This window comes from Schistocerca gregaria, chromosome 3 (assembly GCF_023897955.1).
Source record: "Schistocerca gregaria isolate iqSchGreg1 chromosome 3, iqSchGreg1.2, whole genome shotgun sequence".
NCBI lineage: Eukaryota > Metazoa > Arthropoda > Insecta > Orthoptera > Acrididae > Schistocerca > Schistocerca gregaria.
This window is the reverse complement of record NC_064922.1, coordinates 383,552-397,107: the sequence shown is the minus strand read 5'-3', so window position 1 is coordinate 397,107 and position 13,556 is coordinate 383,552. Positions and strand designations below refer to the sequence as shown.

The window sequence follows — 13,556 nt, the reverse complement described above, 5'->3', positions numbered from 1 at the left end:
TTTGTGCTTGAAGATGGTCTTGAGCTTGAAACACACACAAGAAGACCGGTGTTAACTAGCGAAATGGTCGGCAGAGTGCCCTCACCGCGAGGTTTGACTGGCACTTGCACATCTAAAACAACGTCGGAAAGTAACTCGTTCGGCTTTTGAGTCACGTCAAGTATGTGTGTTAATTTTGACGCCGCTAGCTCTGCAGATTGTCATGCAATTCCTTTACCTCTCAGAAATGATTATGAAATAAAAGTGAAGTACGTGACGAGTGTCGTTAGGAAAACATTAGGCAGCATGGAGAGATTCTGTATGGGACCAACCAACCCAAACGAGTACTGTGTGATCTGCTACCCAGGAGGTACCCAACGAGGCAGCACGGCTAGCTCAGTCGGTAGAGCATGAGACTCTTAATCACAGGGTCGTGGGTTCGAGCCCTTCGCTGGGCGGAACGGAATTTTTCTCCACTGCAGATGTAAATTACCGATTTTCTGATTAACGTGATGTAATGGAAATAGCAACTTTAAAATTTGCCTACGTCTCAATCAGTCGCAAGAAAACTGTATTTGAAGGTGAAGGTGATTTTGTAGACATGTGTGAAAGTCATGTTCTGAAGTGCAGGTGATTTTGTTTGGAGAGAACATCGGCTACGTGTCAGATGTGTATCCAAGCAGTAATGGGTCGCCATAGCTGCAAATATTAGTGAAAAATATGAAGTGTTGTCAGCTGAAGTCTGAAGATTCAGACGACCTTACGGACGAAGTACGCAAAAGTTCCGCTAGGCCGCGCCTCTTTAGCTCAGTGGTAGAGCACTGGTCTAGTAAACCAGGAGTCGTGAGTTCCATCCTCACAGGAGGAAGACGAATTTTGGAAATCAGTTGCGCGTCATGGCCGTATAGCAAACAGTATCTGTGATGGCGAACAATTAGCGAGAGGCGTTTTATTAAGAATTACTCTCAGATGTGATTAAGGCGAATGGCGCTGATAAAGCATTTGCCAAAGCGGTACGGCATAAGGTGGGACGAGGCATTCTGAATTACATTTTATAGATGTATTTCTCACAAATCTATGAGCCTCCCGCGGTCGTCGTCTTCGTCGTCGTCGTCGTCGTCGTCGTCGTCGTCGTCGCCGCCGCCGCTTCTGCAGAATTAGCAAATGGCCATCGTACAAATGCGGCGAGGGACACCCTGCCATCGATTCCGATTGCGCAAAGTGTGTGGTCTTGTTTTCCTGTCTATGTTTGGTCGGTCTCGTAAGAGGTTGAATGTAACGAATGGGTGGGAAAGAGTAAGGGGCAGCGGCTGTGTGGAACGAAAACACAATTCCTCAGGGGGTGTGAGCGTTTCGAGATGAATCGTATATAAGTTACACTTGGTCGTCAGTGACCGTGTGGCCTAATGGATAAGGCGTCGGACTTCGGATCCGAAGATTGCAGGTTCGAATCCTGTCACGGTCGTGTTTTTCCAGTTCTGAGAAACAAACATACCGTTTTAATGTAGCAATTGTGCAGTACGAAACCGTCTGAATGTTGCTGTTGACCATTTTGTGCTTGAAGATGGTCTTGAGCTTGAAACACACACAAGAAGACCGGTGTTAACTAGCGAAATGGTCGGCAGAGTGCCCTCACCGCGAGGTTTGACTGGCACTTGCACATCTAAAACAACGTCGGAAAGTAACTCGTTCGGCTTTTGAGTCACGTCAAGTATGTGTGTTAATTTTGACGCCGCTAGCTCTGCAGATTGTCATGCAATTCCTTTACCTCTCAGAAATGATTATGAAATAAAAGTGAAGTACGTGACGAGTGTCGTTAGGAAAACATTAGGCAGCATGGAGAGATTCTGTATGGGACCAACCAACCCAAACGAGTACTGTGTGATCTGCTACCCAGGAGGTACCCAACGAGGCAGCACGGCTAGCTCAGTCGGTAGAGCATGAGACTCTTAATCACAGGGTCGTGGGTTCGAGCCCTTCGCTGGGTGGAACGGAATTTTTCTCCACTGCAGATGTAAATTACCGATTTTCTGATTAACGTGATGTAATGGAAATAGCAACTTTAAAATTTGCCTACGTCTCAATCAGTCGCAAGAAAACTGTATTTGAAGGTGAAGGTGATTTTGTAGACATGTGTGAAAGTCATGTTCTGAAGTGCAGGTGATTTTGTTTGGAGAGAACATCGGCTACGTGTCAGATGTGTATCCAAGCAGTAATGGGTCGCCATAGCTGCAAATATTAGTGAAAAATATGAAGTGTTGTCAGCTGAAGTCTGAAGATTCAGACGACCGTACGGACGAAGTACGCAAAAGTTCCGCTAGGCCGCGCCTCTTTAGCTCAGTGGTAGAGCACTGGTCTAGTAAACCAGGAGTCGTGAGTTCCATCCTCACAGGAGGAAGACGAATTTTGGAAATCAGTTGCGCGTCATGGCCGTATAGCAAACAGTATCTGTGATGGCGAACAATTAGCGAGAGGCGTTTTATTAAGAATTACTCTCAGATGTGATTAAGGCGAATGGCGCTGATAAAGCATTTGCCAAAGCGGTACGGCATAAGGTGGGACGAGGCATTCTGAATTACATTTTATAGATGTATTTCTCACAAATCTCTGAGCCTCCCGCGGTCGACGTCTTCGTCGTCGTCGTCGCCGCCGCCGCTTCTGCAGAATTAGCAAATGGCCATCGTAGCAAATGCGGCGAGGGACACCCTGCCATCGATTCCGATTGCGCAAAGTGTGTGGTCTTGTTTTCCTGTCTATGTTTGGTCGGTCTCGTAAGAGGTTGAATGTAACGAATGGGTGGGAAAGAGTAAGGGGCAGCGGCTGTGTGGAACGAAAACACAATTCCTCAGGGGGTGTGAGTGTTTCGAGATGAATCGTATATAAGTTACACTTGGTCGTCAGTGACCGTGTGGCCTAATGGATAAGGCGTCGGACTTCGGATCCGAAGATTGCAGGTTCGAATCCTGTCACGGTCGTGTTTTTCCAGTTCTGAGAAACAAACATACCGTTTTAATGTAGCAATTGTGCAGTACGAAACCGTCTGAATGTTGCTGTTGACCATTTTGTGCTTGAAGATGGTCTTGAGCTTGAAACACACACAAGAAGACCGGTGTTAACTAGCGAAATGGTCGGCAGAGTGCCCTCACCGCGAGGTTTGACTGGCACTTGCACATCTAAAACAACGTCGGAAAGTAACTCGTTCGGCTTTTGAGTCACGTCAAGTATGTGTGTTAATTTTGACGCCGCTAGCTCTGCAGATTGTCATGCAATTCCTTTACCTCTCAGAAATGATTATGAAATAAAAGTGAAGTACGTGACGAGTGTCGTTAGGAAAACATTAGGCAGCATGGAGAGATTCTGTATGGGACCAACCAACCCAAACGAGTACTGTGTGATCTGCTACCCAGGAGGTACCCAACGAGGCAGCACGGCTAGCTCAGTCGGTAGAGCATGAGACTCTTAATCACAGGGTCGTGGGTTCGAGCCCTTCGCTGGGCGGAACGGAATTTTTCTCCACTGCAGATGTAAATTACCGATTTTCTGATTAACGTGATGTAATGGAAATAGCAACTTTAAAATTTGCCTACGTCTCAATCAGTCGCAAGAAAACTGTATTTGAAGGTGAAGGTGATTTTGTAGACATGTGTGAAAGTCATGTTCTGAAGTGCAGGTGATTTTGTTTGGAGAGAACATCGGCTACGTGTCAGATGTGTATCCAAGCAGTAATGGGTCGCCATAGCTGCAAATATTAGTGAAAAATATGAAGTGTTGTCAGCTGAAGTCTGAAGATTCAGACGACCGTACGGACGAAGTACGCAAAAGTTCCGCTAGGCCGCGCCTCTTAAGCTCAGTGGTAGAGCACTGGTCTAGTAAACCAGGAGTCGTGAGTTCCATCCTCACAGGAGGAAGACGAATTTTGGAAATCAGTTGCGCGTCATGGCCGTATAGCAAACAGTATCTGTGATGGCGAACAATTAGCGAGAGGCGTTTTATTAAGAATTACTCTCAGATGTGATTAAGGCGAATGGCGCTGATAAAGCATTTGCCAAAGCGGTACGGCATAAGGTGGGACGAGGCATTCTGAATTACATTTTATAGATGTATTTCTCACAAATCTCTGAGCCTCTCGCGGTCGTCGTCGTCGTCGCCGCCGCCGCTTCTGCAGAATTAGCAAAACGGCCATCGTAGCAAATGCGGCGAGGGACACCCTGCCATCGATTCCGATTGCGCAAAGTGTGTGGTCTTGTTTTCCTGTCTATGTTTGGTCGGTCTCGTAAGAGGTTGAATGTAACGAATGGGTGGGAAAGAGTAAGGGGCAGCGGCTGTGTGGAACGAAAACACAATTCCTCAGGGGGTGTGAGCGTTTCGAGATGAATCGTATATAAGTTACACTCGGTCGTCAGTGACCGTGTGGCCTAATGGATAAGGCGTCGGACTTCGGATCCGAAGATTGCAGGTTCGAATCCTGTCACGGTCGTGTTTTTCCAGTTCTGAGAAACAAACATACCGTATTAATGTAGCAATTGTGCAGTACGAAACCGTCTGAATGTTGCTGTTGACCATTTTGTGCTTGAAGATGGTCTTGAGCTTGAAACACACACAAGAAGACCGGTGTTAACTAGCGAAATGGTCGGCAGAGTGCCCTCACCGCGAGGTTTGACTGGCACTTGCACATCTAAAACAACGTCGGAAAGTAACTCGTTCGGCTTTTGAGTCACGTCAAGTATGTGTGTTAATTTTGACGCCGCTAGCTCTGCAGATTGTCATGCAATTCCTTTACCTCTCAGAAATGATTATGAAATAAAAGTGAAGTACGTGACGAGTGTCGTTAGGAAAACATTAGGCAGCATGGAGAGATTCTGTATGGGACCAACCAACCCAAACGAGTACTGTGTGATCTGCTACCCAGGAGGTACCCAACGAGGCAGCACGGCTAGCTCAGTCGGTAGAGCATGAGACTCTTAATCACAGGGTCGTGGGTTCGAGCCCTTCGCTGGGCGGAACGGAATTTTTCTCCACTGCAGATGTAAATTACCGATTTTCTGATTAACGTGATGTAATGGAAATAGCAACTTTAAAATTTGCCTACGTCTCAATCAGTCGCAAGAAAACTGTATTTGAAGGTGAAGGTGATTTTGTAGACATGTGTGAAAGTCATGTTCTGAAGTGCAGGTGATTTTGTTTGGAGAGAACATCGGCTACGTGTCAGATGTGTATCCAAGCAGTAATGGGTCGCCATAGCTGCAAATATTAGTGAAAAATATGAAGTGTTGTCAGCTGAAGTCTGAAGATTCAGACGACCGTACGGACGAAGTACGCAAAAGTTCCGCTAGGCCGCGCCTCTTAAGCTCAGTGGTAGAGCACTGGTCTAGTAAACCAGGAGTCGTGAGTTCTATCCTCACAGGAGGAAGACGAATTTTGGAAATCAGTTGCGCGTCATGGCCGTATAGCAAACAGTATCTGTGATGGCGAACAATTAGCGAGAGGCGTTTTATTAAGAATTACTCTCAGATGTGATTAAGGCGAATGGCGCTGATAAAGCATTTGCCAAAGCGGTACGGCATAAGGTGGGACGAGGCATTCTGAATTACATTTTATAGATGTATTTCTCACAAATCTCTGAGCCTCTCGCGGTCGTCGTCGTCGTCGTCGTCGTCGTCGCCGCCGCCGCTTCTGCAGAATTAGCAAAACGGCCATCGTAGCAAATGCGGCGAGGGACACCCTGCCATCGATTCCGATTGCGCAAAGTGTGTGGTCTTGTTTTCCTGTCTATGTTTGGTCGGTCTCGTAAGAGGTTGAATGTAACGAATGGGTGGGAAAGAGTAAGGGGCAGCGGCTGTGTGGAACGAAAACACAATTCCTCAGGGGGTGTGAGCGTTTCGAGATGAATCGTATATAAGTTACACTTGGTCGTCAGTGACCGTGTGGCCTAATGGATAAGGCGTCGGACTTCGGATCCGAAGATTGCAGGTTCGAATCCTGTCATGGTCGTGTTTTTCCAGTTCTGAGAAACAAACATACCGTTTTAATGTAGCAATTGTGCAGTACGAAACCGTCTGAATGTTGCTGTTGACCATTTTGTGCTTGAAGATGGTCTTGAGCTTGAAACACACACAAGAAGACCGGTGTTAACTAGCGAAATGGTCGGCAGAGTGCCCTCACCGCGAGGTTTGACTGGCACTTGCACATCTAAAACAACGTCGGAAAGTAACTCGTTCGGCTTTTGAGTCACGTCAAGTATGTGTGTTAATTTTGACGCCGCTAGCTCTGCAGATTGTCATGCAATTCCTTTACCTCTCAGAAATGATTATGAAATAAAAGTGAAGTACGTGACGAGTGTCGTTAGGAAAACATTAGGCAGCATGGAGAGATTCTGTATGGGACCAACCAACCCAAACGAGTACTGTGTGATCTGCTACCCAGGAGGTACCCAACGAGGCAGCACGGCTAGCTCAGTCGGTAGAGCATGAGACTCTTAATCACAGGGTCGTGGGTTCGAGCCCTTCGCTGGGCGGAACGGAATTTTTCTCCACTGCAGATGTAAATTACCGATTTTCTGATTAACGTGATGTAATGGAAATAGCAACTTTAAAATTTGCCTACGTCTCAATCAGTCGCAAGAAAACTGTATTTGAAGGTGAAGGTGATTTTGTAGACATGTGTGAAAGTCATGTTCTGAAGTGCAGGTGATTTTGTTTGGAGAGAACATCGGCTACGTGTCAGATGTGTATCCAAGCAGTAATGGGTCGCCATAGCTGCAAATATTAGTGAAAAATATGAAGTGTTGTCAGCTGAAGTCTGAAGATTCAGACGACCGTACGGACGAAGTACGCAAAAGTTCCGCTATGCCGCGCCTCTTTAGCTCAGTGGTAGAGCACTGGTCTAGTAAACCAGGAGTCGTGAGTTCCATCCTCACAGGAGGAAGACGAATTTTGGAAATCAGTTGCGCGTCATGGCCGTATAGCAAACAGTATCTGTGATGGCGAACAATTAGCGAGAGGCGTTTTATTAAGAATTACTCTCAGATGTGATTAAGGCGAATGGCGCTGATAAAGCATTTGCCAAAGCGGTACGGCATAAGGTGGGACGAGGCATTCTGAATTACATTTTATAGATGTATTTCTCACAAATCTCTGAGCCTCTCGCGGTCGTCGTCGTCGTCGCCGCCGCCGCTTCTGCAGAATTAGCAAAACGGCCATCGTAGCAAATGCGGCGAGGGACACCCTGCCATCGATTCCGATTGCGCAAAGTGTGTGGTCTTGTTTTCCTGTCTATGTTTGGTCGGTCTCGTAAGAGGTTGAATGTAACGAATGGGTGGGAAAGAGTAAGGGGCAGCGGCTGTGTGGAACGAAAACACAATTCCTCAGGGGGTGTGAGCGTTTCGAGATGAATCGTATATAAGTTATACTTGGTCGTCAGTGACCGTGTGGCCTAATGGATAAGGCGTCGGACTTCGGATCCGAAGATTGCATGTTCGAGTCCTGTCACGGTCGTGTTTTTCCAGTTCTGAGAAACAAACATACCGTTTTAATGTAGCAATTGTGCAGTACGAAACCGTCTGAATATTGCTGTTGACCATTTTGTGCTTGAAGATGGTCTTGAGCTTGAAACACACACAAGAAGACCGGTGTTAACTAGCGAAATGGTCGGCAGAGTGCCCTCACCGCGAGGTTTGACTGGCACTTGCACATCTAAAACAACGTCGGAAAGTAACTCGTTCGGCTTTTGAGTCACGTCAAGTATGTGTGTTAATTTTGACGCCGCTAGCTCTGCAGATTGTCATGCAATTCCTTTACCTCTCAGAAATGATTATGAAATAAAAGTGAAGTACGTGACGAGTGTCGTTAGGAAAACATTAGGCAGCATGGAGAGATTCTGTATGGGACCAACCAACCCAAACGAGTACTGTGTGATCTGCTACCCAAGAGGTACCCAACGAGGCAGCACGGCTAGCTCAGTCGGTAGAGCATGAGACTCTTAATCACAGGGTCGTGGGTTCGAGCCCTTCGCTGGGCGGAACGGAATTTTTCTCCACTGCAGATGTAAATTACCGATTTTCTGATTAACGTGATGTAATGGAAATAGCAACTTTAAAATTTGCCTACGTCTCAATCAGTCGCAAGAAAACTGTATTTGAAGGTGAAGGTGATTTTGTAGACATGTGTGAAAGTCATGTTCTGAAGTGCAGGTGATTTTGTTTGGAGAGAACATCGGCTACGTGTCAGATGTGTATCCAAGCAGTAATGGGTCGCCATAGCTGCAAATATTAGTGAAAAATATGAAGTGTTGTCAGCTGAAGTCTGAAGATTCAGACGACCGTACGGACGAAGTACGCAATAGTTCCGCTAGGCCGCGCCTCTTTAGCTCAGTGGTAGAGCACTGGTCTAGTAAACCAGGAGTCGTGAGTTCCATCCTCACAGGAGGAAGACGAATTTTGGAAATCAGTTGCGCGTCATGGCCGTATAGCAAACAGTATCTGTGATGGCGAACAATTAGCGAGAGGCGTTTTATTAAGAATTACTCTCAGATGTGATTAAGGCGAATGGCGCTGATAAAGCATTTGCCAAAGCGGTACGGCATAAGGTGGGACGAGGCATTCTGAATTACATTTTATAGATGTATTTCTCACAAATCTCTGAGCCTCCCGCGGTCGTCGTCTTCGTCGTCGTCGTCGTCGTCGCCGCCGCCGCTTCTGCAGAATTAGCAAATGGCCATCGTACAAATGCGGCGAGGGACACCCTGCCATCGATTCCGATTGCGCAAAGTGTGTGGTCTTGTTTTCCTGTCTATGTTTGGTCGGTCTCGTAAGAGGTTGAATGTAACGAATGGGTGGGAAAGAGTAAGGGGCAGCGGCTGTGTGGAACGAAAACACAATTCCTCAGGGGGTGTGAGCGTTTCGAGATGAATCGTATATAAGTTACACTTGGTCGTCAGTGACCGTGTGGCCTAATGGATAAGGCGTCGGACTTCGGATCCGAAGATTGCAGGTTCGAATCCTGTCACGGTCGTGTTTTTCCAGTTCTGAGAAACAAACATACCGTTTTAATGTAGCAATTGTGCAGTACGAAACCGTCTGAATGTTGCTGTTGACCATTTTGTGCTTGAAGATGCTCTTGAGCTTGAAACACACACAAGAAGACCGGTGTTAACTAGCGAAATGGTCGGCAGAGTGCCCTCACCGCGAGGTTTGACTGGCACTTGCACATCTAAAACAACGTCGGAAAGTAACTCGTTCGGCTTTTGAGTCACGTCAAGTATGTGTGTTAATTTTGACGCCGCTAGCTCTGCAGATTGTCATGCAATTCCTTTACCTCTCAGAAATGATTATGAAATAAAAGTGAAGTACGTGACGAGTGTCGTTAGGAAAACATTAGGCAGCATGGAGAGATTCTGTATGGGACCAACCAACCCAAACGAGTACTGTGTGATCTGCTACCCAGGAGGTACCCAACGAGGCAGCACGGCTAGCTCAGTCGGTAGAGCATGAGACTCTTAATCACAGGGTCGTGGGTTCGAGCATTTCGCTGGGTGGAACGGAATTTTTCTCCACTGCAGATGTAAATTACCGATTTTCTGATTAACGTGATGTAATGGAAATAGCAACTTTAAAATTTGCCTACGTCTCAATCAGTCGCAAGAAAACTGTATTTGAAGGTGAAGGTGATTTTGTAGACATGTGTGAAAGTCATGTTCTGAAGTGCAGGTGATTTTGTTTGGAGAGAACATCGGCTACGTGTCAGATGTGTATCCAAGCAGTAATGGGTCGCCATAGCTGCAAATATTAGTGAAAAATATGAAGTGTTGTCAGCTGAAGTCTGAAGATTCAGACGACCGTACGGACGAAGTACGCAAAAGTTCCGCTAGGCCGCGCCTCTTTAGCTCAGTGGTAGAGCACTGGTCTAGTAAACCAGGAGTCGTGAGTTCCATCCTCACAGGAGGAAGACGAATTTTGGAAATCAGTTGCGCGTCATGGCCGTATAGCAAACAGTATCTGTGATGGCGAACAATTAGCGAGAGGCGTTTTATTAAGAATTACTCTCAGATGTGATTAAGGCGAATGGCGCTGATAAAGCATTTGCCAAAGCGGTACGGCATAAGGTGGGACGAGGCATTCTGAATTACATTTTATAGATGTATTTCTCACAAATCTCTGAGCCTCCCGCGGTCGACGTCTTCGTCGTCGTCGTCGTCGCCGCCGCCGCTTCTGCAGAATTAGCAAATGGCCATCGTAGCAAATGCGGCGAGGGACACCCTGCCATCGATTCCGATTGCGCAAAGTGTGTGGTCTTGTTTTCCTGTCTATGTTTGGTCGGTCTCGTAAGAGGTTGAATGTAACGAATGGGTGGGAAAGAGTAAGGGGCAGCGGCTGTGTGGAACGAAAACACAATTCCTCAGGGGGTGTGAGCGTTTCGAGATGAATCGTATATAAGTTACACTTGGTCGTCAGTGACCGTGTGGCCTAATGGATAAGGCGTCGGACTTCTGATCCGAAGATTGCAGGTTCGAATCCTGTCACGGTCGTGTTTTTCCAGTTCTGAGAAACAAACATACCGTTTTAATGTAGCAATTGTGCAGTACGAAACCGTCTGAATGTTGCTGTTGACCATTTTGTGCTTGAAGATGGTCTTGAGCTTGAAACACACACAAGAAGACCGGTGTTAACTAGCGAAATGGTCGGCAGAGTGCCCTCACCGCGAGGTTTGACTGGCACTTGCACATCTAAAACAACGTCGGAAAGTAACTCGTTCGGCTTTTGAGTCACGTCAAGTATGTGTGTTAATTTTGACGCCGCTAGCTCTGCAGATTGTCATGCAATTCCTTTACCTCTCAGAAATGATTATGAAATAAAAGTGAAGTACGTGACGAGTGTCGTTAGGAAAACATTAGGCAGCATGGAGAGATTCTGTATGGGACCAACCAACCCAAACGAGTACTGTGTGATCTGCTACCCAGGAGGTACCCAACGAGGCAGCACGGCTAGCTCAGTCGGTAGAGCATGAGACTCTTAATCACAGGGTCGTGGGTTCGAGCCCTTCGCTGGGCGGAACGGAATTTTTCTCCACTGCAGATGTAAATTACCGATTTTCTGATTAACGTGATGTAATGGAAATAGCAACTTTAAAATTTGCCTACGTCTCAATCAGTCGCAAGAAAACTGTATTTGAAGGTGAAGGTGATTTTGTAGACATGTGTGAAAGTCATGTTCTGAAGTGCAGGTGATTTTGTTTGGAGAGAACATCGGCTACGTGTCAGATGTGTATCCAAGCAGTAATGGGTCGCCATAGCTGCAAATATTAGTGAAAAATATGAAGTGTTGTCAGCTGAAGTCTGAAGATTCAGACGACCGTACGGACGAAGTACGCAAAAGTTCCGCTAGGCCGCGCCTCTTAAGCTCAGTGGTAGAGCACTGGTCTAGTAAACCAGGAGTCGTGAGTTCCATCCTCACAGGAGGAAGACGAATTTTGGAAATCAGTTGCGCGTCATGGCCGTATAGCAAACAGTATCTGTGATGGCGAACAATTAGCGAGAGGCGTTTTATTAAGAATTACTCTCAGATGTGATTAAGGCGAATGGCGCTGATAAAGCATTTGCCAAAGCGGTACGGCATAAGGTGGGACGAGGCATTCTGAATTACATTTTATAGATGTATTTCTCACAAATCTCTGAGCCTCTCGCGGTCGTCGTCGTCGTCGTCGCCGCCGCCGCTTCTGCAGAATTAGCAAAACGGCCATCGTAGCAAATGCGGCGAGGGACACCCTGCCATCGATTCCGATTGCGCAAAGTGTGTGGTCTTGTTTTCCTGTCTATGTTTGGTCGGTCTCGTAAGAGGTTGAATGTAACGAATGGGTGGGAAAGAGTAAGGGGCAGCGGCTGTGTGGAACGAAAACACAATTCCTCAGGGGGTGTGAGCGTTTCGAGATGAATCGTATATAAGTTACACTCGGTCGTCAGTGACCGTGTGGCCTAATGGATAAGGCGTCGGACTTCGGATCCGAAGATTGCAGGTTCGAATCCTGTCACTGTCGTGTTTTTCCAGTTCTGAGAAACAAACATACCGTTTTAATGTAGCAATTGTGCAGTACGAAACCGTCTGAATGTTGCTGTTGACCATTTTGTGCTTGAAGATGGTCTTGAGCTTGAAACACACACAAGAAGACCGGTGTTAACTAGCGAAATGGTCGGCAGAGTGCCCTCACCGCGAGGTTTGACTGGCACTTGCACATCTAAAACAACGTCGGAAAGTAACTCGTTCGGCTTTTGAGTCACGTCAAGTATGTGTGTTAATTTTGACGCCGCTAGCTCTGCAGATTGTCATGCAATTCCTTTACCTCTCAGAAATGATTATGAAATAAAAGTGAAGTACGTGACGAGTGTCGTTAGGAAAACATTAGGCAGCATGGAGAGATTCTGTATGGGACCAACCAACCCAAACGAGTACTGTGTGATCTGCTACCCAGGAGGTACCCAACGAGGCAGCACGGCTAGCTCAGTCGGTAGAGCATGAGACTCTTAATCACAGGGTCGTGGGTTCGAGCCCTTCGCTGGGCGGAACGGAATTTTTCTCCACTGCAGATGTAAATTACCGATTTTCTGATTAACGTGATGTAATGGAAATAGCAACTTTAAAATTTGCCTACGTCTCAATCAGTCGCAAGAAAACTGTATTTGAAGGTGAAGGTGATTTTGTAGACATGTGTGAAAGTCATGTTCTGAAGTGCAGGTGATTTTGTTTGGAGAGAACATCGGCTACGTGTCAGATGTGTATCCAAGCAGTAATGGGTCGCCATAGCTGCAAATATTAGTGAAAAATATGAAGTGTTGTCAGCTGAAGTCTGAAGATTCAGACGACCGTACGGACGAAGTACGCAAAAGTTCCGCTAGGCCGCGCCTCTTTAGCTCAGTGGTAGAGCACTGGTCTAGTAAACCAGGAGTCGTGAGTTCCATCCTCACAGGAGGAAGACGAATTTTGGAAATCAGTTGCGCGTCATGGCCGTATAGCAAACAGTATCTGTGATGGCGAACAATTAGCGAGAGGCGTTTTATTAAGAATTACTCTCAGATGTGATTAAGGCGAATGGCGCTGATAAAGCATTTGCCAAAGCGGTACGGCATAAGGTGGGACGAGGCATTCTGAATTACATTTTATAGATGTATTTCTCACAAATCTCTGAGCCTCCCGCGGTCGACGTCTTCGTCGTCGTCGTCGCCGCCGCCGCTTCTGCAGAATTAGCAAATGGCCATCGTAGCAAATGCGGCGAGGGACACCCTGCCATCGATTCCGATTGCGCAAAGTGTGTGGTCTTGTTTTCCTGTCTATGTTTGGTCGGTCTCGTAAGAGGTTGAATGTAACGAATGGGTGGGAAAGAGTAAGGGGCAGCGGCTGTGTGGAACGAAAACACAATTCCTCAGGGGGTGTGAGCGTTTCGAGATGAATCGTATATAAGTTACACTTGGTCGTCAGTGACCGTGTGGCCTAATGGATAAGGCGTCGGACTTCGGATCCGAAGATTGCAGGTTCGAATCCTGTCATGGTCGTGTTTTTCCAGTTCTGAGAAACAAACATACCGTTTTAATGT

At 46.7% G+C, this 13,556-nt stretch overlaps 23 non-coding genes across 23 annotated transcripts; all 23 read left to right on the top strand.

Moving 5' to 3' along the window:
- The first annotated feature begins 364 nt into the window (after positions 1 to 364).
- On the top strand, positions 365 to 437 carry Trnak-cuu (transfer RNA lysine (anticodon CUU)). Its single transcript has one exon. It is a non-coding gene; the product is annotated as a tRNA-Lys (tRNA).
- A 338-nt stretch (positions 438 to 775) lies between these two features.
- Trnat-agu (transfer RNA threonine (anticodon AGU)) lies at positions 776 to 847 on the top strand. Its single transcript has one exon. It is a non-coding gene; the product is annotated as a tRNA-Thr (tRNA).
- Positions 848 to 1,371: 524 nt separating this feature from the next.
- Trnar-ucg (transfer RNA arginine (anticodon UCG)) lies at positions 1,372 to 1,444 on the top strand. The gene has a single exon. It is a non-coding gene; the product is annotated as a tRNA-Arg (tRNA).
- A 450-nt stretch (positions 1,445 to 1,894) lies between these two features.
- Trnak-cuu (transfer RNA lysine (anticodon CUU)) lies at positions 1,895 to 1,967 on the top strand. Its single transcript has one exon. It is a non-coding gene; the product is annotated as a tRNA-Lys (tRNA).
- A 338-nt stretch (positions 1,968 to 2,305) lies between these two features.
- Positions 2,306 to 2,377, top strand: Trnat-agu (transfer RNA threonine (anticodon AGU)). Its single transcript has one exon. It is a non-coding gene; the product is annotated as a tRNA-Thr (tRNA).
- Positions 2,378 to 2,881: 504 nt separating this feature from the next.
- On the top strand, positions 2,882 to 2,954 carry Trnar-ucg (transfer RNA arginine (anticodon UCG)). The gene has a single exon. It is a non-coding gene; the product is annotated as a tRNA-Arg (tRNA).
- A 450-nt stretch (positions 2,955 to 3,404) lies between these two features.
- On the top strand, positions 3,405 to 3,477 carry Trnak-cuu (transfer RNA lysine (anticodon CUU)). Its single transcript has one exon. It is a non-coding gene; the product is annotated as a tRNA-Lys (tRNA).
- A 906-nt stretch (positions 3,478 to 4,383) lies between these two features.
- Trnar-ucg (transfer RNA arginine (anticodon UCG)) lies at positions 4,384 to 4,456 on the top strand. The gene has a single exon. It is a non-coding gene; the product is annotated as a tRNA-Arg (tRNA).
- Positions 4,457 to 4,906: 450 nt separating this feature from the next.
- On the top strand, positions 4,907 to 4,979 carry Trnak-cuu (transfer RNA lysine (anticodon CUU)). The gene has a single exon. It is a non-coding gene; the product is annotated as a tRNA-Lys (tRNA).
- Positions 4,980 to 5,897: 918 nt separating this feature from the next.
- Trnar-ucg (transfer RNA arginine (anticodon UCG)) lies at positions 5,898 to 5,970 on the top strand. The gene has a single exon. It is a non-coding gene; the product is annotated as a tRNA-Arg (tRNA).
- A 450-nt stretch (positions 5,971 to 6,420) lies between these two features.
- On the top strand, positions 6,421 to 6,493 carry Trnak-cuu (transfer RNA lysine (anticodon CUU)). The gene has a single exon. It is a non-coding gene; the product is annotated as a tRNA-Lys (tRNA).
- Positions 6,494 to 6,831: 338 nt separating this feature from the next.
- On the top strand, positions 6,832 to 6,903 carry Trnat-agu (transfer RNA threonine (anticodon AGU)). The gene has a single exon. It is a non-coding gene; the product is annotated as a tRNA-Thr (tRNA).
- Positions 6,904 to 7,399: 496 nt separating this feature from the next.
- Trnar-ucg (transfer RNA arginine (anticodon UCG)) lies at positions 7,400 to 7,472 on the top strand. The gene has a single exon. It is a non-coding gene; the product is annotated as a tRNA-Arg (tRNA).
- Positions 7,473 to 7,922: 450 nt separating this feature from the next.
- On the top strand, positions 7,923 to 7,995 carry Trnak-cuu (transfer RNA lysine (anticodon CUU)). The gene has a single exon. It is a non-coding gene; the product is annotated as a tRNA-Lys (tRNA).
- A 338-nt stretch (positions 7,996 to 8,333) lies between these two features.
- Positions 8,334 to 8,405, top strand: Trnat-agu (transfer RNA threonine (anticodon AGU)). The gene has a single exon. It is a non-coding gene; the product is annotated as a tRNA-Thr (tRNA).
- A 509-nt stretch (positions 8,406 to 8,914) lies between these two features.
- Trnar-ucg (transfer RNA arginine (anticodon UCG)) lies at positions 8,915 to 8,987 on the top strand. The gene has a single exon. It is a non-coding gene; the product is annotated as a tRNA-Arg (tRNA).
- An 861-nt stretch (positions 8,988 to 9,848) lies between these two features.
- Positions 9,849 to 9,920, top strand: Trnat-agu (transfer RNA threonine (anticodon AGU)). Its single transcript has one exon. It is a non-coding gene; the product is annotated as a tRNA-Thr (tRNA).
- Positions 9,921 to 10,427: 507 nt separating this feature from the next.
- On the top strand, positions 10,428 to 10,500 carry Trnar-ucu (transfer RNA arginine (anticodon UCU)). Its single transcript has one exon. It is a non-coding gene; the product is annotated as a tRNA-Arg (tRNA).
- Positions 10,501 to 10,950: 450 nt separating this feature from the next.
- Positions 10,951 to 11,023, top strand: Trnak-cuu (transfer RNA lysine (anticodon CUU)). Its single transcript has one exon. It is a non-coding gene; the product is annotated as a tRNA-Lys (tRNA).
- Positions 11,024 to 11,932: 909 nt separating this feature from the next.
- Positions 11,933 to 12,005, top strand: Trnar-ucg (transfer RNA arginine (anticodon UCG)). The gene has a single exon. It is a non-coding gene; the product is annotated as a tRNA-Arg (tRNA).
- Positions 12,006 to 12,455: 450 nt separating this feature from the next.
- Trnak-cuu (transfer RNA lysine (anticodon CUU)) lies at positions 12,456 to 12,528 on the top strand. Its single transcript has one exon. It is a non-coding gene; the product is annotated as a tRNA-Lys (tRNA).
- A 338-nt stretch (positions 12,529 to 12,866) lies between these two features.
- Positions 12,867 to 12,938, top strand: Trnat-agu (transfer RNA threonine (anticodon AGU)). The gene has a single exon. It is a non-coding gene; the product is annotated as a tRNA-Thr (tRNA).
- Positions 12,939 to 13,442: 504 nt separating this feature from the next.
- On the top strand, positions 13,443 to 13,515 carry Trnar-ucg (transfer RNA arginine (anticodon UCG)). Its single transcript has one exon. It is a non-coding gene; the product is annotated as a tRNA-Arg (tRNA).
- Positions 13,516 to 13,556: the final 41 nt, after the last annotated feature.